Raw genomic sequence first — 25013 nt, 5'->3', positions numbered from 1 at the left:
GCAATAAACCCTTTAAAATGTGATTTTAAGCTCATTTTTATTATTATTACTGTTATTATTAATAATAATAATTTTGCATGCAGCTGCCACACACAAATATAATTCAATTGCAATTACAATATTTGATTATTTTATTTATTTATTTATTGCAAAACTGTGCAGCCCTTTCCTGTGCATGTGTAAAAAAAAAAAGAAAAAAAAGATGAATCTAACTTAATAATTTTTTTAATAATTGGGCCAAAACCAAAATGTGTTAGGTTGTGCCCCGCTCTCCCCTACTAAGGAAAGCACTGGGTAATATAAGGTAACTGCATGGGTTCAGGGTTAGTACCTAGTTATCACCAGTTATTTGAATTACTATAATAAGTACATAGTAAGAACATGGGGAACAGGACTGTAAAATAAAAAGCTTCTGACTATCAAACATTGTTTAGTGTGGAATGATAAAACACAGTTCAGTTATCTTAAGATGTTGAATGTCAGAGGAACTATCCTACAGCAAACACTGAACCAGACTATTTAAACGTTGAGCAAGGAATCTCATTGGCTGCAGGATCATCAGAAGCCAATCAGCTTGTGCCATGCGGTAATGATGTCATTGCTTACAGACTGCATGTAAAGGACTGATCATCCTGATCTAGATCCAACCCTGGTCCTGGAGACTCTCCCTATCAAACACCTGATCAACTCATCAGCTCATCAGTAGAGACTCCAAGACCTGAAGTGGTTGTGTCAGATTAGAGACATTGTTGGGGAACCACTGATCTAGAGTTTCATGACTGAACTCAATATATATTTTTGACTCTTTGACTCTGATGAGTCTGAGGTGAGTCTGTATCTCGTCCTGATCTCTCTTCGGTCTCGTCGTGAGCTCACAGTCTACAGCAGCTTTTGCATTCAGAGGGTGTTTTATATGATCAGCACATGCTTCACTCTGCATGTGTTTATAGCTCTATGAACTGAACATGACATGATCAAGAGCTCTTCTTCATCAACCAACAAACATGACTTTCAGCATCATCTTCCTCTTGACTCTGGCAGTGTTTAGTTCAGGTTTGAATAATGATTTATGATTGTATTTTCAAACACTAATAACACTATATCATTACAATCAACATCACTCTTGTGTTTATGAAGAGAATGAGTCAGTGTTTCAATATGATCATCATGTTTTAGGTGTAATATATGATCCTGTCAATCAAACTGAACAGACTGCATTCAGTCACTTCTGCTGTCTGGACGTGATGCTTTCCATCTGAGACACAAACTTTTACATTCTTACACAATTACTGTCACAACGGCTGATTCTTGATCATGTTTTTAAAATTATTGTTATTATATTTTTATATTTAAAATACCATCGCCTGCTTTTGCAGAAGTGAAAGTGTTCCAGTCCAGATCATGTAACCAATCAGAGAGTGAGACTGAAACCCCATTTGCATTGTCAGGGTGGAGTGATTGTGATCCTCTCAGAATAGAGCAGCTCTGTCTCCAGAGACCATGTTCAAACCCCAAGAGCTTTATTTGACATTTACTGCTACATCAACCTTCTGAAAAGCACCTGCATCTTCATCTGTTAGTTGAATGATGTTGTCAGACACAAAGTGAACTTGTTGAGAAGCTTTATTGAATGTTGCAGCAAACACAGCAGATTGAAAGATCACACACACACACACACACACACACACACTCAGTTTCAGTATTGAGTTGTAAATCACTACAGCTGCAGCACTAGACTCATGTGAATCCTGCCTGACACAGGACACTCAGATACGGCTCATCTTCAGGAGAGAAACATCAGCACTCAGAGCTCTTGTGGAACGAGACCTCATGAGGAGCTCCATCATGTGTTACTCTGCAGACGTACAGCTCTCCCGCTTCCCAGCGTGCTTTGCTGAGGGTCAGGACGCTACTGCGGCTGTAGCGGCCGTCCTGCTGGCTCTCTGCGCTGGTCAGAACCCCCTCGGTGACCTCTGACCCGTCCAGTGTCCAGCTCACCAGCGCCCCCTGTGGAGAGTAAGAGCTGAGCAGGCAGAGCAGTGCGGCTGAGTCTCCAGAGATCTGCAGAGAAGAGGGCGGCAGCAGAGACACTGAGGGCTTCACTGTGGGACCAGCTGCAGGAGACAAACACAACACATTCACACACACACACACACACACACACACACACACACACACACACACACACACACAACACTTTATTTAAAGCTTTCATACATATTGCATTATAAAAGTATTTTTAATGCATTAATTATGCACTGCTATATACATTAAAATGCATGTATGATCTCATCAATAAGTGTAACAGCAGTTATAACACATATTATCTATTATCAGGCCGATCTGACTGCTTTAATTCCAGCAATTATTCACTCTGAACATTAATATCTTACATTTTGAGATATTCACCTGAACTGAAAATGTAACTCAATTTCAAACAGAGTTAAAACACAATTGAATCATACAGAATGAACAAAACACTGAATTATAAGCACAACATGAGCAAAAGAGATTCAGTATCATTGACTGAACTACAGAAAGCAGCAACATTTACATTCTGATGTCAAATCTCTTTTTTCCATGTATGATTTCTACAATAAAAGATGAACTAAATATGAACTCAGTGTAGAAATAAATGAAGGAAAAACAAACCTGTAATAAACTGATTAAACTCATAGTGAGACACAGTGTGGAAATATGTTTAGAATTTTTTTTTTGAAAGGAATAATGTTATTCTTATAATAATATCATAGTTTTAGATTCAATAATTATACAAACATATCAGTAACACTTTATTTAAAGCCTTTATACATATTGCATTATAAAAAGTATTTTTAATGCATTAATTATATATTATATATGTTTTACACATTATAATGCATGTATAATCTCATCAGTAATTGTAACCAAGGTTTTAACACATTATAATATTATCTATTCATTGTTACACCTCCAAAAAATTATAATACACTAAAACTCATGACAAACAACCAATTCTAGATGTAACAAGGAATTTGCAAATATTATAAAACATTTTAACTTTGGTTACAGTTATTTATGAAAACATATATGACATTATAACATACGCTATTGATACCTTTATAATGCATTATACATAAAGACTTCAAGTAAAGTATCACCACAATATCTAATTATTATTATTATTAATAAATGTTGTTCTTGTTTCCACTGTAAAACACTTTCTGAAATCTAAATTGTATTTTTTTATTAGGTGATTAAATAGACAGACTTACCGATCACCAGTTTAGTTCCTCCACCGAAAGTCCACCACAGTGATACAATCTAATGAAACGCTCGTACAAAAACCTCTATTCCACTCGAGTGAACACACACTCCAGCAGAGAGAGAGAAACAACACTTCAACACACTGATATTAGAAGATCCTCAGCTCTTCTCAACACTCACTCATTCAGATTTGACTAAATGCTTTCTGATATAACACTGTTTAAAGAAATATATTTGATGAGCTGTGACCTCTGAGGTGACCTTTGACCTCTTTGATCATGGATGATGTTGTGGAGTTTCTCATAATGATGCTTCTGTTCTTCATATGCAGATCAATCATCATGATTCACAGAAAAACCTGCAGCTTCAAATAAATGAATCAATAATTCTGAACATTTCAGATGCACATTGTTTAATATATAATGACCTGATTATGAGTCCTGATGAACTTCATGCATGTGGAAAATGTGGGAAAAAAAGACATCATGAAAATATTTCCCAGAGAGCAACATGTCAACATTGATTCCAAAGACCATAATAAAGACCTTTTTTTATTATGACTCTAAATATAGTAAAACTGATTTATTTAGTTCTTGATTCCTCATTGTTAACATGCTTGTAAAGGTGTAGCACAGAACTGTACTCAGAGAAACTGCTGCGTATGACATATGTTTAAAATGATCTACATTCATGATTCTCCAGACAAAACCTAGTGTCTTATCAGCCTGACAAACATGAATGTTGAGGCAAAAACAAGTAACTAACAAAATAGCATCAGGCATAAGAGACATCAGGATTCAAATTGTCCTTAAAAGATATTTATTCTTGCAAGAATGTTCCCAGTCCATCCACAGTCCAGCTGCAGGTGGAGTGAGACTCAGAGCAGAGGTTGACCAGCTACTTTGTAGTGTTCTATTCAAAAGCTATCTCCTACAGCCCCCACTAAACAAAATAACAAAAGGGACCCCCCCTTGACCCTTCACAGCACAAGGAACAAAAGGGACCCCCCTTGACCCCTCCCCAGCACGGGAATCTCCTTACCTCTGAAATCTCACACACACACACCCTGCAGCTGTATCAATATCATAAAAGAAACTCAAAATACAGCCAAAGAACGCATGGCATTCGTTTGTTAAATCGTTGAAAATAAAATACAAAGAAAAGATGAATTTTTCCACAACATTTCCTCCTCTTTATCATTCTCTGATAAACAACATAGAAAAAATTCACTCTTGTTTTCTAATCAAACCCATTATACTATTAAATCTTTAAGAATAGAATTAATTCAAGTCTTAATTCAAGAACAGTTATACCCTTCATGTATATCAATACTAAGCCCTAATTTGATTCAATCAAATAAAATCGCAAAACTTTTCTTCAACCATTAATTGGTCAACATTTTCTCCAGATATGTTGATCATCTCGTTGCCTCATGGACGTTCCATCTTCACCAATATGACACTTTGTGTGCTGTTGAAATGGTCTTTTTCCAACGTTGGCAGGAGAGGTATGTTCTAGCGCATATCCTTGATCTTCCACTTTATTCTTCGTTGTGGCGTATGGGGTTGCTGATGTTGGTTGGTATAGTTTAAGGTGAGATGCTTGGACCCAGATCCTTCCAAGATTTTCCCTTAGATCACGATCGCACCCCCACTGGAATGAGTCGTTTACTGTCTGCTGTCACCTGTGAATGGAGGCCTTAAGTGATTTTGTTAGTGAGCGCTTGTCTTGTCGTCTCTTTGGTGTGACCTGTGAAATTTTCAACCTGAAACATATCACCGGATAATTTCTTGCTCATTGAATAGCACTCAGGGTCCTTGTTCCCCTGAAAAAAACATTCAACCCATGTTGTTCATGTTAACAAAACAATACAGAATCAGTTCTGTTTGGTTCAATCCATCCTGACATCCTGCAAAATGAAAATTTTAAGTTAGGCATTACACAGGGTTAGGCACTGTTTCTTCACTTTGCTCATGCCATGTGCGCAAAAGTCTGCATCTTCTGTAAAGAAAAACAAATGTTGAGGTTATTGTCACATAGTTTTCTTTTGTCTGCTGTGCTGCCACATCTGCTCCGGCGTTTCCTGTCAAAACAATTCTTGTTATTAGCACACTTAAAATACAAACAATGCACACAATTAAACCCAATGTCCTCCCAACATTTATCTTCCCACCTGTGCGATGGCTTTCAGCAAATGTGAACCCCTTAGTAAACCAGATCTAGCTGGTTAATACAAATAAAGTTCTTCAAATAAACCCCTCCTGGACCTTTACTGTCCTCATATACCGATGAGGTCAAAGCTAGATAACCTCTCAGCCTGCTGTGAAGACAATGGGTTTAGCCCTCCCCCCCTGGATTTACTGTTTTCCCACCTGTGAGGCCGAAATGTCTTTGTTTGTGGCCTGAATACAAATTATCCATACTAAAAGTTCAAAGACTCATCTGACCACTTGTTTTACTGTGCGTTCTCTTGTTCCCGCCATGAGCATATTCATCCTCCTCTTGATGCACAACACCCATCTCGTGCATAAATTTAACATAATAAAATTCTCTTACTTTTATCAGACGCTTTTATCCAAAGCGACTTCCATTTCAAAGTACACATTTACATTCTTATCAGTTCTTGCTTTCCCTCTGAAATCAAACCCATGACCTTGGCGTTACAGGTGTCAAACTCTAATGTTTGAGCTACAAGAAAACTACAATATTTGTATCAATACTTATTTGGTAACATTTGTTTGGATAAAGTTTGCTAACCCAAACGTTGTCCTTAAGCCAAATTTCTTTTAGACATCTTTCTCTGCCTCTGAAATAAAAATATTACTTAAAGCCACAATTTCATCTTCTTATCAAATTGTTTTAAGGCAATGGCCCCTAAACCCTATTGTTTGGTCTCTTAATCAGCTGTCATCTACGAACATTCTCCAGGTCATCAATTGGTCAGGTCAGGTCGTGTACACTTTGTCAACGTCACTACACTTCGTCAACGTCAGTCGAATAACAATCTTCCCCTTTTTACAATACATAACTGTTAAGGGCTCTCTGGATAATCTGATATTTACTTAGCCTACTGTACGTGTTTGTTGCTGTCAAATCTATAACTTTCTCTCAACACATGACTGACGGCTATCTACGACTTCACAATTCTAATTTACACATCAATACTTAAACCTGTCCAGAAAGTAAATCAAATTTACTGTACATCATAAATTACCAAAGTAATATCTAACAGACAGAGCTCGATGATCAATCAACTTAAAGCTCGTCCTATGTTCTGTGTTGCCTTCTCATCAGATTGACTCACAATCCTCAGCTTACTTTCAAATTTGTCATTCGCCTTAACCCATCTATAATGCTAAAACACTCTTTCCAGAGGTTAATGACAAATTTATACACATTATTCAGACAGAACAGTTGTCCTAAACTAACACATACTGTACAAAACATGAATTCACACTCACACTCTTCCCTGACTATGAACCGCTCATATTTCTTATTAATATCTTTTATCTAAAAGGATTTAAATTCTAAGTGACATTCTAACCTTTTCCTGTATCTTTTATCTAATGTTTTATGGCCTATTAACCAATTTCAAAGCATGTCTGTTCATTATTCATTTGATTTTAGAAAAGTCAGCTGGATTGTTTTGGTACATAATTATTACTTTGCTTCAGCTTTCTTTGGCTGACTGATAACAGAAAGACAGACAGAGTACCATTCTCTTCCTCCACTCAAGCAGTCTCTTTCTCTCTCATTATAAGCAAATAATCTTTTCAACAGCCTCCTAGGACTGTAACTAAAATAATCATAGTCATAGTCAATCCTTAATAGTTCACAAATGTCAAAATACAAATGTTTGACTCAAATTAGAACCGTTACAATAATCTAAAATACATTATGCTATGATCTTTTTTCTAAGGTTATTTTTAGTTTAAATACTCAATTCACCTAACCTTCGTTTTTCAGAAATTTCTCTTGACTCATCACAAGCTGTTCTCATCTTTAGCCACCGCCATGTCTAATGACCTTCAGGAGTTAGAACTAGTTCAATATCAAACATTTTTCTTTGCCCATAAGGCAACCAACATCATGTTCCTTATGTCACATCTTTGATCTTCTGTTAAAACAGAACGGTCAAATGTTTAAGGTGACAAGCTATTCGAAGTCCCCGTAATCAAGATGGTTGTTGGTTGTGCTCTGTGATTCTATTTACATATTACTGAGATTGGATGTAATTGTCTCTATATGATAATTAAGCTCTTTTAAGTGAAGGAACATTTAGATATATATATATTGGAGTGGAATTTGTAGGGAACAGACCCCTCTTTGATGCTCTTGGCCCCAAGTAGCATCACAACCACTCCCTTCTTGTAGGTAACACCTCCCGAACCTGGTGGGCAGGTGCCCCAGTGGCGGCGATAATCCCTGCCTTAGGTTGTTCCCATCTATGGCCATCAGAGAATCTTACCCGTCTTTGGGATCTACGCCTCCTGCACACTGAGTTATGGCTCTACTTCACTTGAGCAAAATTATCATAGTTTGTGGTAATGAAATTTTTTTTTTTTTTTTTTTTTCTTTTTTAATCGAGGTAATCAAGAACCATCATATCCACTTGGAACATTTAATATTGACATTCAGTGTACTGTTACTTCTGTAGCCGGAGCCATCGGCCCTGTTTTATGGTGGAGGCTAAAATCAGACAAAGAAGCGGTCAAAAATGTCACTTCTATCATTTAAGGTCTGCATTATTATTTTAAAGACTTCTTTAAAATCATTCAGTTTTACTTTTAAAACATTTACAAATTGTCCTCTAAATTTGTCAAATCTGCCACATCTATGAATCTTTTCAACTGAAACACTGTGCTTTACACAGCCTCAGACAACAGCTTTCAGCTGATATTGAATGAGAGAGAGACTCTTGAGGCATCAGGACTGGTACACTGCATTCTCATAAACCTTTAACTTCAGACTTTATCTGCCATCTTTTCTTTAACTGTAGCCCATCTTAAGGCATCTTTTCCATAAATTACATGTATTGTAATTTAGACATTACAAATATCCACTCCGAATGAGTCTCTGTTGCACTGAAACTGTGGCAGTTTCAGTTACAGCACATGCCAGATTTAGATAAGCAAACCTGTTTTGGCCAAATCACATTCTTATCTTTTAAAATCAATATTAACAAGCCTTTGTTTAATCAAATGCCTTTTACACATTTTACATTTAGCAACTGTTAATCCTGTAACACTGCTTCTGTTTATTTTATCTTAAAGAAATAATAAGAATTATTCTAGTTCTTAATAACAATTTCATTTCAATTTTACTTCAATGTTTTCTCTAGGAGTTTATCAATCTGCTTCTATGATTCACTTTTGAGGCTGCGCTCCCTGCTTGTGATACATTTTTTTGATTATCATTATAAATCATTCATTAGATTTGTCTCTCCATATCATCTAAAACCTTATCAAAGCGTTTCATTCAAAACACAATCATCCTTTTAGTGACCGGTACTTTTAAAATATTTTGCAACTCATTTAGTCTTATCTGTAATTTTATGTCAACCGGTACTTTTTATAGTTCTTTTCCTTTCAAAAGGAATTCCTTACACTTAAATCTTTCAATCTTCTTACAACTTTCAAAAGTTCCAACTATGAACTTTATTTCTCCCTTATTTACTTTTACAGTCATACAGTGCGCATACAGTCACTGAATGACCCAGCTGACTGCAATAAAACACTCTCTGTTATTCTGCCTTTTATCTTTCTAACAGCTTCACCCTATTTTGCACTTCTGAAACATTGTGTTGTATTCAGGAAATGCAAACAGAGCCATTGATAAGCAGTTCTCTGTCTTTTCTTTTACAGTCCAAATTCAATTACAATAGCCAAATTATAATCTTCATCATATTAACATTGATCTACTTTCTAACCCATATTAACACAGACTTTTCTTTAAATTTGTGTCATTTTGGCACTTTCTTTCTTTGGAGCCAGTTAAGTTATTGTTTATCTTTCTAATTACAATCAAACTTTTACTAAACATCATCTGCAAATCTCTTCAGAGCGTGAGCAGAACTGCTTACAGCATTTGCTCTCTATTATCTCACTATTTATCAGGACTGTTCAGTTACTCTTCATACAGTATTAAAACTTTAACGTGTCATTAATTTCATTAACACTGGTTTGATAGCTTATTCCAATGATTAGTATGCAGATTCAACTTAATATTATGATTATTCAGTCCCACTTATCTCTACTGTTCCACAGAAATCACAAGATTCCTTAAATCTTGTTCTCAGTCTCTAAATTACACACAGCTATCCTAGCCACTTGCACCTTCAACTCTTGTTACAAAAATATGGCAATCTATTCTTCAATACCCTTGTTTTCATAACATTAATACAATAAAGCATTCACATCGTCATTATTGGCAGAACATTCATTTTCATAAGCGACACGGAAAATCTAAATATTCTAAACGGGTTTCACAAAGTTTCTGATTAACTTTAGTCACACGTGTCTAGGGAAATTATCTCCAACCCATAATTTCCTTTATAAAACAATATATTTCCTTAAATGGCTTAATATCAACAAAATATCCAATCTTTGGACATTTTCTAATTTGATATTATCATCAACAACACTGATTACAAAACAAGTATACATTTAACATTCAGAAGCTGGTTTGAACAAGCAAGCGCTGTTGCTGTACTCCCAGCATAGCTGGACCCTTTAGGTTCAAAAGACAATCGTTTTACTTAATGAAACATTCCTTATCTTTATATCATGTTAATCCCTGTTAATCATACTCAATGCCTTATTTTATCTAAAATTCACTTTTCATACCATTTCAACTTAATTTACCTTAACAGGCGTTCATAAATAGTTCCATGAACTCTATCGTTCCCTACATGCCAGTTCCTTCTGTATCTGTTCTGTTCTCTTTTATCTGCTTCTTTCCCATCCAACAATTCACTGTTTGTAAATTCTATCAAGAAAAAACGTTCTAAAAACATTCTATCTTTCCCTAAATGCTAATCCTTTCTGCATTTATTTTCGTTTTCTTCTATCTTCTTCAGTTCAACAAACTACTGTCTGTTCACAGTTTTACACTCATGAACAAAACTACAACAACCCTTAGTTTAACAATTTTCCGTTTCCCAATTTCTTGCATGCATTTCTGGCTGTAATTTTTCCCATTTTACAGAAAAACTGGTGTAGCCTATAAAATTTTGTTCAAGCTTGCTTTGAGATGACCCCATATTGGCTGATTTCTATCTCTCCTGGATTTTCCTTCGACGCGCGTCTAATAATCTGTTAAACGTCTTCAACAGATCCGATCTTTCCCTTACCCCAAGATCGGTCGGGTGGTTTGTAATTACGTTTCACTCAAAAACTTCCTATAAGCACTTTCCAGCGCTCGATTAATTCTGATTTGACGTGGCTCTTCCGTCCACCTAAATCGAATTTTTTTTTTTTTTTTTTTTTTTTTTTTTGGTAACTAGCACTTTTGAGTAAAACTAATTAATCAATAACTGTGATTCCCCTGAATCTGTGATTCCCCTGAATCACCTGTGGGCTTTCCGTCCACCAACGAGCTAAGTGAGGTAGAAACTGATCCGAATTCCTCAGATCAATTCTTTCCCTTACCCCAAAAAAATTGTGATTCCCCTGAATCACCTTTTCGCTCGTACCAAAAAGCAAATCTCAGCCAATATGGTTCACGTTCACTCACAATTATCAAAATAATTTAACTGTCTCTTACCCGAGATGCTTTTACTGCCTCCGAGTTCTTTCTGAATCCAGTGGGTTCCTCCTGGCCCTGATAGCAGTTTTGGCTCTTCTCTCTCAATTCGGCGAGGTAAGACTAAAGCCTTTTGTGCTTTAGGGTGATCAGTCCGTCAATACGCTTTCTCAGGGCCAGAAGAAACCTCATGGTTCGCACTTCTGACACCAACTTGTTGAGGCAAAAACAAGTAACTAACAAAATAGCATCAGGCATAAGAGACATCAGGATTCAAATTGTCCTTAAAAGATATTTATTCTTGCAAGAATGTTCCCAGTCCATCCACAGTCCAGCTGCAGGTGGAGTGAGACTCAGAGCAGAGGTTGACCAGCTACTTTATAGTGTTCTATTCAAAAGCTATCTCCTACAGCCCCCACTAAACAAAATAACAAAAGGGACCCCCCCTTGACCCTTCACAGCACAAGGAACAAAAGGGACCCCCCTTGACCCCTCCCCAGCACGGGAATCTCCTTACCTCTGAAATCTCACACACACACACCCTGCAGCTGTATCAATATCATAAAAGAAACTCAAAATACAGCCAAAGAACGCATGGCATTCGTTTGTTAAATCGTTGAAAATAAAATACAAAGAAAAGATGAATTTTTCCACAACAACAAATATTTCACAATTAATAAATATGTGCAATTAATCACTAAATGGTTCAATAACATTATTCTGACAGTAAAATCTTCTATGTAGAGTTTATGAGTTTGTTATCAGCACAAGCTGTTGTAAATCCTGCCCACTTCTTTGCATTGTCAGCACATGCTTCAGTGCTCTGAGAGTGTTTATAGTGCTGTGAGTTTAACACTTCATGACTGAGAGCAGAACACAATCTTCATCATCACACAAGACTAAACTACAGCAATGAACACAATCAACATCTTCATCTGGACCATTGCACTGTTTATTCAAGGTTTGTGTAATACAGCTTTTATAATGATTATTAATTCTCCTAAAATGTGAAATGGTTATATATGTATCATATACTGTATATCATCATATATAATTTTCATTTGTGTTTGTGTTTTCTTTCAGTGTAGAGGACAGATCACTGTAACTCAGAGTCCATCAATAACAGCAGTTCAACCAGGAGAAGAAGTCAGAATAAACTGTAAAACCAGCAGTGATGTGGTTTTAGGTAATTGTTTAGCCTGGTACTCACAGAAACCTGGAGAAGCTCCTAAACTCCTCATATATAGAGTAACAAACCGTTATACTGGAACTCCATCTAGATTCAGTGGCAGTGGATCTGGCAGTGATTTTACTCTGACCATCAGTGGAGTCCAGACTGAAGATACAGGAGATTATTACTGTCACAGTTATCACTGGATCAACAGTAAAGGTGTGTTCACACAGTGATAAAGAGTCGTACAAAAACCTCTGTCAGTCAGACGTCACAGTGACTGCACTGATACAGCTGAGAGAAACTGCAGCTGCTGATGGAGGATCACAAACTACACAATGGTGTAAACACAAACGTTTGGTCACTGCTGCAAGAACGTCCAGATGATGTACCTTTGATGTTCTCCATGCTGAGGAGGAGGAGGATGACGATGAGGATACACACTCACTTCACATTAAATGTCGCATTGCAGAGTACCTCCGTCGTTTCATTGAAAGTAGTATGATAGTTATTCTGTGTCTGAGTTGAATCAAGACTTATTTCAAAATGTAACAAATGTATTTACTAATATATATTATTAATATACCATGGGGTGGTGTGGCGCAATGGATAAGACACATGCCTTTGGTGTGAGAGACCCGGGTTCGAATCCACTGTGAGACACCAATGTGTCCCTGAGCAAGACACTTAACCCCTAGTTGCTCCAGAGGCGTGCGACCTCTGACATATATAGCAATTGTAAGTCGCTTTGGATAAAAGCGTCAGCTAAATGAATAAATGTAAATGTAAAATGTAAATGTAATACTACTGTTTCTAAGCAAGTGCTGGTACACTTCAACAACTTGTGAAGTTCTGGGTCGGATGGGAGCTTCCCTCATGTGGCATGAAGGTTGAAGTGGTCCGTGCTAATCATCCAAGATCATCAACATGTTTTCAAATCCTACGTTTCCCTGGTCACTACAGTACATTTAATGAGTTTTCTATGGATCTGGAGCCTGTATTGCAACATGTCACACTGGATTTGGGTTGGTGTAAAGGTGTGGTTGAATTGGGATAAATTTGTACATAAATAATGTATCAGATTGAATTAAAATATAGTTCTACAGAGAACACATCATCACCTGATAGTTTACAGTTCAGAAACAATTACTATTGTTGAATTTCATACGTTGTAAAATACATTTCCCTAATCCAGCTGCTTTCTGAGTTCAACGTTCTTGTCAGTGTTATGATGTCACTGAAGTGATTCACATCTCATGACTTGGCATAAGTTACATCTATAATGTACCAAAATGTTATTCAAAAACAAATTGTTCAGTTCAAAGACTGATCTACAGAGAACCTCGCCTGAAAATACATCATTCCAAGAAAATCAATTATCGAGAATGGCATAAAAAAAAAAAGTGATTCTATGTCAATGTTATGATGTATGAGTGTTCAATTCATTATATAGAAACATTATAAAAAAAAAATAAAAAAAATAAAAACACATTCAAAGAGTTTTCAAAGACCAATTTGTTTTAATTAACAGTGTATTCAGACATTACACAGATGTCAAATACTTACAACTTTGCTGACTACCAGAGTTTGTCTGGAACTGTAATTCTTTACATATACACATTGAAATGTTGTTGCACATACTGTACAACTGAAATATAAATATCACGGCCAAAACACTCTGATGGCCCCATTGGGTCCTTTGCAACCCTAAGTCCCCCATACGCCTCTGCAGTGAGCGGGCCCTCTATTCCTGGCTCTATTCAGGCTCTTCAGGGAGGACACTGCTTTCCCAGTCACTCAAGGGAATGTTGATGTCCTATATGAATGAGACAAAAATATATTTAATTTTGCTGTACATTTAGAAAATAATGCCTTCCCTTAAAGCTTAATATTACTGTGAGAATAAGAAACAATGACAAATGCTTCCTGGATTGTCCTATCCATCACGGAAAGTATCCAGATGACTCTGAAGTCGTGGAACAAACACGTAGTGGCAACTGAAGAGATGCATACGGTTAGACATATCCAGCTGTCCTTCTTCCTCTAGTTGATGAAGCACATTGTAGTAGATGTTTGTGGCTGCAAGCTAGACATCTCTCCAAAGCCTCTCTATTCTGTTAATGTATTAATTCTAGGTTACAATATTGCCATTGGTGTTTTGAATTAACATTTGAAATAGGTATAACAACAGGACCACCTTTAGTTGTGGACACTCTTCCCTGCAATGAAGCTTCTTCTTCCTGAACCTCGAACTGAAAACATCATACGGGCCACTTCTACATGTTCAACCCCTTGGTCTCCCCTGACCCTAAAACAATATTAATAAGCACATTTAAAAAAATAAATATCTCACAAAACATTTGTTTAAACTAGTACAAATACAACATTTTACTTTGAATAAAATGTTAAGTACTGTATTTATTACATTCTTTACAACCCATGTTGGCATAAACTCTCACACTGGGATGTCAAAGCCTGTTCCTGGACATTCTGCAAATTAGTTTAACTTTAACTTTTTAACATCATTCAACCAAACACACTTGAAGCAGCTAATGCAGGGTAATGGACTGGAGCTGGCGTTGAAACCCCTGCTCTAGACCAAAAGCAAACTGAATCAAAGCCAACATTCACCTGAGTGGAAGACCAAATCTCTCAACTGAGCACTGGAAGAAGTAAAGGGTTGTTGAAGCCAGATTGTTGGTTGCAACACCAAGATACAAGGTCTGCGTTAAAAAATAAATAAATAAATAAAAGTAGGTTTTTACAATATGTGATTCTGACATCAATATGTAATATAAATGTTATAGATCTCGAGTAATGACTAAGTTTGGTAGTAATAATTGGTTTACTTCAGTGCAGAATAGCCCTTTGTTCACATTTAAATACCTCTCTAGAGAAACCATCGATGCCCCCGAAGATCACAGTGTTGAGGCTGTTTTGGAGAAAAGTCAAAAAAAAAAGAAAAGGCTCAGCTAATAACATTTCTTTGACTAATTTAGGATGAGTATACATATACCGAATGAGCTTATGATTAGTATCAGTGTGCATCAGTGCTCTTGGGCTAGGCACAGAGTATGTTCGCCGAACCACACATCCCAACTGTGTCAGCCGGGAGACGATGCCTGCACAGTCGACTCTGAGCATGGAGGCCCGGATTCTTTCCCACAGCACTCCATGACCCTCAGCCTGCAGCAAACCCTTCACCATCCTCTATCCAGCATAAGGATGTCTGGATTTAACTGCTGTGACTAATGTGTCCAGCTCCTCATCCGGAGCCCTACGGTGTGTGTCTTTCACTGACAGTCCTGTTTCTGACATTCTCCGGCGTATGGTTCTTGTGCTCGCTCCCAGCAATCTAGCAACACACGGCACTGGTGGAGACATGGCTATTAGTTCCTCAATACGGTCCTCTGACAAAACTATTCTTGGTCGCCCAAGCTTGCCAGATTCAAAGTCTAGAGTGTTGTACGTACACACGTGATTGTTGTTGATCTCACCAATCACCTGTACAACCTCTCCATCCATTACAGCATGTGGAAACGAATCCTCCTGGCTTGACAGTGCACTTAAAAACACTAGTTCCCGGGAACAGGCAAACTCCAAAAACTCTAAATCAACTGGTGGTCGATTAAGCAGATGGGACAGTCGAGCATGGAGTCTATCCAATACAGCATTCATCAACAGTTCCTTAAGAGACAGCATTATAACAATTAGCAACATGCACATTACAAGTTTTAACTATAGATTTGATATATAATGTTGTAATTACATAGTTTAGCATAAGCTCAAAGGTCTAAGCAGATTATATGATATACATCATTTCAATGAAAATGCCAAACCAATCGAATCTGTTTTTCTTACTTAACACCAGCTTGAGTATGTGATATGAATTCAGTACGAACACACGGGAGTCGGCTTAATGGTACACAACTTATGAAGGATTTAAATATACGCCTATTTTATATTTATTATTATATAATTGTGTGTGCGCGTTAAAAGTACCATTCTGGCGGCGAGGACGATGCTGAGCCAGATCAGGATGTCAGGAGGGATCGTCTTCTCTTCTGGCGCCTGGCGCGTTTATTGAACCAATCAGAGAAGAGTAAATCGAGAGTCAGCGAGAAGCTCATTTGATTGGCTACATGATGAAGGTGGACCCGCCCTCCTCTTCACACTTGCAAAACTCAATGAGTGAGAGAGTCGTGCCAAAACTGTGAGCGCAGAAAGACGGAACTGTGCAAATCTGGTTATTTCGGGAGCATTTACCCCACGCACACAACAAGTCATTTAGACATTTGCAACAGTTTATTTTTTACGCATATACAGATTGGTTCTCTTACGAGAGATACTCTCGTACTGCGTAGAATACGCTAGGGGAAAATCCTTTTCCACGAGAATACTGAAGCCAAAAAATTATCCTTTAATTTTGTATTAATGTAAAACGCGTTGCGGCAGCATACAGGCATAGGCGAGGCAGCTCGCGCGCCTATTGGCTGGTCTGCTGGCAACTGCTTAAGCCTATCGAGCGAGACCTAGAGTGACGTCAGACCCAATGAGGGCGCTTCGCGCCCTCTGCGTCACGTCCCGCCGAGACGGGCGTGGCTTAGGTCTATAAATACCGCTCGCAGGCATTATTTCTCTGATTTTTCATCCTTCAGCGAAGCAACTCACATCGCTGGATCCGAGAAGAAGCCGCGCTGTTGAAGAAGCACCTCAGCGGGACGAGTCGACGAAGCTGCTGGCCGCGCCGCCTTCATCGCCTTCCTGCTGCGCTATCCAGCGCCCATATCCTTTATTGCACTGTGTGTGTGTGTTCGCCGGCGCGACTCACACTATCTAAAAGAGCTGCGTCTTTTTCAAGATGCCTGCTTGTGGCTCGTGCAAAGCCACACTCAGCGACGGGGACCGCCATGTCATCTGCGCTTCCTGCCTGGGTCAAGAACATGCAGCTCTCGCGCTCGCTGATGGCGGCTGCCATCACTGCGAGCTGTTGCCATTAGCGACTCTGAGGACTCGCTTGGCACTGTTCAACGAGACTGCGCCCACACCTGCTGTTGTGCCGCGCCGTAAAAAGCGCCGCGCTCAGCGAATCCCGGAGCCCTCTCTCAGCCGTCAAAGCTCGCCGGTGCGCCCGCCTGCTTCTCCGGTTTCATCAGCTTCACTTCCGGACGGACAGCGGCCGCGGTCTGCCGCCGCTTCTGTCGATGACGCTGATGAGATCGACGCGCTGCTACGAGAGGGGGATTCCTGCTCTCTCATAGCATCAGGCAGTGAGGATTGGGCGAGCTCTGAGGATCCCGCCCCCCCCTGCCCGTGCTTCTACGGGAAAGAGAGCGAGCATTGATGCGGAGCTCATGCGCGTGCTCACTCAGGCCACGGCGAGCCTCGGCCTCGAGTGGATTACGCCTGAGCAGCCTGCTCACAACCGGCTGGACGGCTACTTCCTGCCTGGGGAGCGTGTTTCACCTGCATCCAAGCCAGCGCCCTTTCTTCCTGGGCTTCATGAAGAAGTCGCTAAGTCTTGGGGCTCCCCTTTTTCGGCCAGGACACGATCCTCTGTCTCTTTGGCGTTCTCCGCTGTCGACGACGCAAAGAACAGAGGCTACCACTCCCTACCGCCGGTCGAAGAGGCTATTGCAGCGCACTTATGCCCGCCCTCTGCTGGACGGCGTGCTAAGATGGCGCTGCCCTCAAAAGCCTGGCGTCAGCGTCAGCGTTGCACACTATGGCCACGCTCCAGATATACCAGGCCGATCTCATCCGCCAGCTGGACGAGAGAGGACCTGACGCAATCTGCGTGCCGGACTTGAGGAGCGCTACAGACTTCGCTCTTCGCGCCACCAAGTCAGCAGCACAGGCCATTGGACGGAGCATGGCCTCGCTCACCGTGTCTGAGAGACATCTGTGGCTTACGCTCTCTGACATGACTGAGTCAGAACGCACCGCGTTCCTCGACGCGCCGCTTTCCCCTGCCGGCCTCTTCGGAACCTCGGTCAAAGATTTCGCCGATAGGTTCGCTGAGGTGCACAAGCGACCCAGGCCATGAAGCACTTCCTCCCGAAGCGCTCCGGTTCTGCAGCAGGCCGTGCGAAACCGTCTGCTCAGAGCTCACAGCCTAAGCCTCCGCCCGCCGCCTCCTCTTCTCAACGCCGCCAAACCCAGAGCTCGAGACCGCGCTCTCGCTCATCCGGCCGCCGCCCCGCCCCGCGTGGCCCGCGGCAGAAGATTGCGTTGAAGCCAGAGGCCCCGAAATCGTCCTAGCACGCCTAGGAAAGCGACGGTGTCCAAGTCCCGCTGCGGCCGGACTTCCACCAAAGCTTGCCGCTCGTCCAGTTCCAGGAAATGTGACTGGTCCAGCGTATTTAGCAGCCAACAAGCCGGTTCCATTACCCGCTTGCCTGCACACAAAAGCCGTTTTTACGGCTACCCAGATAAATCCCTTAAAGAGTGTATTTTCTGGTGTCCCGGCCACGGCCGACGGTGTTTCATGTGTAGAAAAAATGCCCACTACTCAGTGCCCATTCCTACACACAAGCACAGCCCTTCACACAGGGCCCGCGCACATAAAATCGACTCAGATCGATTGCGCTTCAAATGTAGCAAAAGTGCCCACTACCCAGTGCCCACAAACGCTACTTCCCACATGTCTCACGGTCCCTGTAAATACAGGACCAGTATGCATATGCTCTGCTCACGCGAGCAATGCTGTAAAGGTGGTGTATGTGCCCGCTGCTCTGCGCCCACGCCCACACACAGACATGAAACTAGCCCAGCCCTCCTCCTCTCAGCTAAACACTGCGGAGGAGTCGAGCGGTTATCAGCGCACCCCCTGCCTCAGATGTCATGAGCGCGACGCTTATGTCACAGCACACAAAAGCCGCTGTATCGCGAGCCGATCAGAGCGTGCTTCGCATCCAGCCCCTAGCTACTCGCGCACCTGCGTGGGAAAAGCTTCCCGGGGTTTCGAGATGGGTGCTGAACATCATAAAAGAAGGCTATTCGCTGCAGTTTCGCCGACGCCCTCGCCGCTTCATGGCGCGCGTCGAGACCACGGTAGAATCGAAAGTAGCTCATCTACTTCGAGCCGAGATTTTGAGACTGTTGAGCAAAGGGGCTATAGAACCCCTATCTCAAGCTCAAAGCGAAGGGGGGCTTTACAGCAGATACTTCCGGGTGCCCAAAAAAGACGGGGGTCTCAGACCCATACTAGATCTGCGGCAGCTGAACAGAGCGCTTATGAAGCGCCAGTTCAGGATGCTCACAACCAGAAAAATCCTCGCGCATGTCCGCCAGGGGGACTGGTTTGTGTCAATAGATCTAAAGGACGCGTATTTTCAAATACAGATAGCGTCACGTCACAGGCGATTTTTGAGATTCGCCTTCGAGGGCCAGGCATATCAGTACACAGTCCTGCCTTTCGGCTTGTCCCTGGCACCCCGTACATTTACGAAGTGCATGGACGCAGCGCTCGCACCCCTCAGATTACGGGGCATACGAGTGCTGAACTATCTGGACGACTGGCTGATTCTAGCCCAATCTCACTCAGAGCTCGTAGAGCACAGGACCATTTTACTCGATCACCTCGAGAATCTCGGTCTCGCAGTGAACTGGGAAAAGAGCTCGCTTTTCCCCAGACAGATTATATCTTTTCTGGGAATAGAGCTGAACTCGCTGCTAATGACAGCACGCCTGTCATCTCAGCGCACACTGGACATTCGGCGCGCAGCCGGCTCGTTCCGCTGCGGCGCGATAGTCCCTCTCAAAGCCTTTCAAAGGATGCTCGGTCTGATGGCCTCAGCATCTTCAGTTCTCCAGTTGGGCCTTCTGCGCATGCGCCCACTGCAGTTCTGGCTCAGAAAGAGAGTACCACGCACAGCGTGGGCCTCCGGTCGGCTTCGCGTCAAGGTCAATCAAGCATGCATTGCAGCTTTGAAACCTTGGGAGGCAAAAGACTGGTACCAATCAGGTGTAAGCCTGGGGACTTCCTCGAGAGTGATGGTGGTGTCCACGGACGCATCCACCTCGGGATGGGGAGCGCTGCTCGAGGGCAGACCGCTTTTTGGCCAATGGTCAAAGCAGGAGAAGCTCTTACATATCAACTGCCTCGAAATGTTGGCAGTGAGCAAAGCGCTCACGCGCTTTTGTCCCCTCATAAAGGGACACCACATGCTAATACGTTCAGACAACGTCTCAGTGGTGTCCTACATAAATCGCCAGGGCGGCCTCAGGTCTCTGACTCTGTACAGGCTAACCAGGCGCCTCCTGATATGGGCCCGCAGCAATCTGCTCTCGCTGAGAGCAGCGCACGTGCCAGGGCTCCTAAATATAGGACCAGACAGACTGTCCAGGAACCAGGTTCCGACAGGAGAATGGTCTTTGCACCCACAGACAGTCCAGCTGCTGTGGAAGAAATTCGGCAGAGCGGAAGTAGACCTGTTCGCGTCTCAAGAAAACGCTCACTGTCCAGAATTTTTCTCGAAGAGCAAGGACGCGCTGACCCACGAGTGGCCTCGCCGTCCTCTCTACGCTTTTCCCCCCGTCTCCCTCCTGACTCAGGTGGTAGAACGGGTCAGGGAAGAAGGATGCTCAGTGCTGCTTGTAGCCCCACTTTGGATGAGCCAACCTTGGTTCCCAATTGTGATGCAGTTAGCGAGCACCGCCCCGTGGCCAGTGCCTCTGAGGAGGGATCTCCTCTCTCAAGCCAACAGCTCGATTTGGCATCCTCACCCAGAGCTGTGGTCCCTCCATGTGTGGGCCATCAACGGGTACCCGCTGACCTCCCACAGGGAGTGTTAAACACTATCACACAGGCCAGAGCTCCGTCTACGCGACGTCTCTATGCCTCAAAATGGTCAGTGTTCTCTAGCTGGTGCACAGCTCGTGGTGTGTCACCCCTGCATTGCGGTGTGACGGAGGTTCTCTCCTTCCTACAGGAGCTGTTGGATAAGGGCAGGTCCCCTTCCACGCTCAAAGTCTATGTAGCGGCCATAGCAGTGTTCTCTTCGACCACGCTCGGCCAGTCTATTGGAAGGAACGATTTAGTCATTCGCTTCCTTCGAGGAGCTAAGAGACTGAATCCTCCCAGACCTCCCACAGTCCCTATATGGGACCTTTCTACGGTACTGGAAGCCATGAAAGGTCATCCATTTGAGCCCTTGCAGAAGATTGATCTTAAACACCTGTCTTTCAAGACGGCGTTTCTTCTGGCTCTCGCTTCAGTGAAGCGCATAGGGGACTTACACGCGCTCTCAGTAAGCGCGACGTGCATGGAATTTGGGCCGAATGACTCTAGAGTTATACTCAAACCTAAGCACGGTTATGTTCCTAAATCCCTCAATACACCGTTCAGAGCACAGGTCATTTCCCTGTCTGCCCTGCCGGTCACTGAAGGAAATATGGACGAAAGCTCCCTTTGCCCAGTCAGGGCGTTAAGAGCTTATGTGTCTCGCTCGTCTGTTTTCAGACAGACGGAGCAGCTCTTTGTTTCGTTCAGCGGGCGTTCTAAGGGACTAGCCGCTTCGAAACAGACCCTATCCAGATGGGTAGTGGACGCAATAGCGCTAGCTTACACAACCAAGGGCATGCAGTGCCCGCTGGGTGTCAAAGCGCACTCCACGAGAATCATGGCTTCATCGTGGGCATGGTCAAGTGGGATTGCCTTGCAAGATATTTGTATGGCGGCAGGCTGGGCCTCTCCGTCTACATTTATAAGGTTTTACAACCTAGAGGTTCCCGCACTACAGGCCAGACTACTGTCGGTCTAGTATGGCCAAAATCTCATAACTGGCGCTGTCAGTTATGCAGCTATTGAGTATTGCAATCCTTGCAGCACGCACGGCGTTTTACAGTAGGTTCCCCTAGCGTATTCTACGCAGTACGAGAGTATCTCTCGTAAGAGAACGTACTCGGTTACTAACGTAACCTCGGTTCTCTCTAGAGAGAGGAACGAGTACTGCGTATCCTGCCGTGCCTGCATGCGCTCTGCTTGCTTCGACTATGAAAAACCAGAGAAATAATGCCTGCGAGCGGTATTTATAGACCTAAGCCACGCCCGTCTCGGCGGGACGTGACGCGAAGCGCCCTCATTGGGTCTGACGTCACTCTAGGTCTCGCTCGATAGGCTTAAGCAGTTGCCAGCAGACCAGCCAATAGGCGCGCGAGCTGCCTCGCCTATGTCTGTATGCTGCCGCAACGCGTTTTACATTAATACAAAATTAAAGGATAATTTTTTGGCTTCAGTATTCTCGTGGAAAAGGATTTTCCCCTAGCGTATTCTACGCAGTACTCGTTCCTCTCTCTAGAGAGAACCGAGGTTACGTTAGTAACCGAGTACGTTTTACACTTTCAATCCGGTTTGTAGTTCGTTAAACTGTTGTTTTCGGGTGCAAATCACTGTTCACAGGCTTGCAATGATTTTGGCCGTATTTCGGCGAAGTGACAAAAGTGTAAGAGCGGAAAAATGGAAGCCAGAAGAATACAGATCATATTTATTATGCGTTAGCGTGAAGCTGCAGTTTCACAATACATGAATTACACTTACGAAAACCAGTCAAATGTTGTACTTTTTTTTTCTTACACTTGAAACACGGATTTACACTTTTACAAATCTTCTCTTGCGCATGCAAATTTAATTTACGCTTGCTATCTTATACACACTTTCACAAATCTTACCCTGCGCATGCGATTCTTCAAGGCATCATATTACCTTCATAGTATACTTACTCAAAACCTTTGATTGCTGCATCTAAGGCTGCGTGTGTTCATCGGTCCCTGTAACATCCAAACAAGATTTAATGTTAGATCTGCCATTTATGTGATCAAAAGGCTACTACATCATAGACAAATAAAATCTAAAAATGATCTTCAGTTTTGTAAATCTTTATGTAAATTAGTCAAATAAGCATTTATGTGTTACAACACAGGGGGAACAGACACACGGATGAGGTAAGATGAGTGTTTATTTACAACCAGCAGAGGTAAAGACAGTGCAGATGAAGGTGAGTGGATCTTGAATAGTCCCGAAGTGGTCGACAGGAATGACTCAGTATGTTTCTCTTTTCCAGATGGAGTACAGACGGAGATTACCGGAACCAGGGATGACACAGGTGAACACAGGAGAACACTGAAGACGAAGACCCACGAGGAAGACTGGAAGACTGGAAGACTGGGAGACGAGACCATGGAACAGGTAAGTAGTAGTGGAGTCCTGGAGGTAAGCATAAGTTTTAGTGTCTTGATGCAAACGATACCGGACAGTGAGTGATGGTGAGAGCGGGGTTTAAATGCAGTGAGTGACTGATGAGCTGATGACGTGCAGGTGTGTGTGATTAGTATTCTGGAGAGGAAGTGCGCCGTGATTGAGTGAGGGTGGAGTCTGGCGTGATTGTAACATTATGTGTGTAATGTAAAGTGTTGACACAAGCTTAGGCCAAATGGATGATATTATAGCACACATTCAACACACACACGGCTATCTGATGTGTTTTCATCTGGAAGATGTATTTTTAAGAGTTTCATCTGCTGTACTGTACATCTGTCAAATGTCCCCTATCAAATATTAAACACACATTTAGGAAACGTCTATGTTGCATTTGGTTACGAGTGAATCTGCACTTTTTTAAAACAAACGTTTATCAGATGTTTGTACACAGTTAAAGCAATGCTGGCAAGAAAACGATGTTTAACAAATCTTGAGAAGTGTGTGTGTTTAATGAAGCACGACTGGTAGCTATATGAGAATGAAATGTTTTACAGCAACTTAATATAATTAATATATCAATATTTAATATTAATGTCTTCAAATCAATAGTTTCCTCGTCAGTTGTTAAATAAGTGCAGTGCAAATATTAATAATGACTGGATCAATAATATGAATGATTCTGTCAATAGACTCTTCAGAAATGTGTGTATAATAGCTTGGCATTTCTCAACATGAGGAAGTTGTTTGATATTGTGTTTGTGACTGATCTACAGTCTTCAGGATAATGATTTAAATAGAGAGAGTCACTTTGCATTGTCAGCACATGCTTCAGTGCTCTGAGAGTGTTTATAGTGCTGTGAGTTTAACACTTCATGACTGAGAGCAGAACACAATCTTCATCATCACACAAGACTAAACTACAGCAATGAACACAATCAACATCTTCATCTGGATATTGCTCTGTATATCAGGTAATAAGACACTGACATGCTTATAACTACATAAATAAAGTTGGTTCATATTTGATAAATATTGAACATCTATTTCTATTGTTTTTATATTGTCTTTATGCATTTCTCTTCCAGGCTCCAGTGGACAGATCACAGTAACTCAAACTCCTGTAGTTCATACAGTTTCATCAGGAGAGAATGTTGTGATGAGATGCACCGCCAGCACTCCTTTAACAGGCTGTAGTCCTCGACCCTGTCTGTCCTGGTACTCACAGAAACCTGGAGAAGCTCCTAAACTCCTGATTTATTACACAAACAGCCTTCAGTCAGGAACTCCATCTAGATTCAGTGGCAGTGGATCTGGCAGTGATTTTACTCTGACCATCAGTGGAGTCCAGACTGAAGATACAGGAGATTATTACTGTCAGAGTTATCACAGCAGTGGTAGTGGTGTGTTCACACAGTGATAAAGAGTCGTACAAAAACGTACTCGGTTACTAACGTAACCTCTGTTCTCTCTAGAGAGGGAACGAGTATTGCGTAAGCTAGCTTACGCTGCGGGAAAGTCTCCTTTCTCGAGATACTGAAGCCAAAAATTATCCTTAATTTTTTAAACCTTGTCAACGCAGTGCGGCAGCCTGCAGACCTAGGGCAGGCGAATCGCGTGCCCATTGGCTGCTCTGCGGCAACTGCAGCAGCCTAT

At 41.9% G+C, this 25013-nt stretch overlaps 1 gene segment (V, D, J or C); it reads right to left on the bottom strand.

The window, feature by feature from the left end:
* Positions 1 to 1606: 1606 nt before the first annotated feature.
* The window catches only part of LOC308684204 (Ig kappa chain V-III region MOPC 63-like), a 640679-nt gene continuing 617272 nt past the window's right edge, over positions 1607 to 25013 (bottom strand). The window contains exon 4 of the V gene segment in view: positions 1607 to 2114.

Source organism: Scardinius erythrophthalmus (assembly GCF_964197995.2).
Source record: "Scardinius erythrophthalmus genome assembly, chromosome: 24".
Classification (NCBI taxonomy): domain Eukaryota; kingdom Metazoa; phylum Chordata; class Actinopteri; order Cypriniformes; family Leuciscidae; genus Scardinius; species Scardinius erythrophthalmus.
Note: the sequence above shows the minus strand (reverse complement) of the source record. Positions and strands in the feature narration are given on the sequence as shown.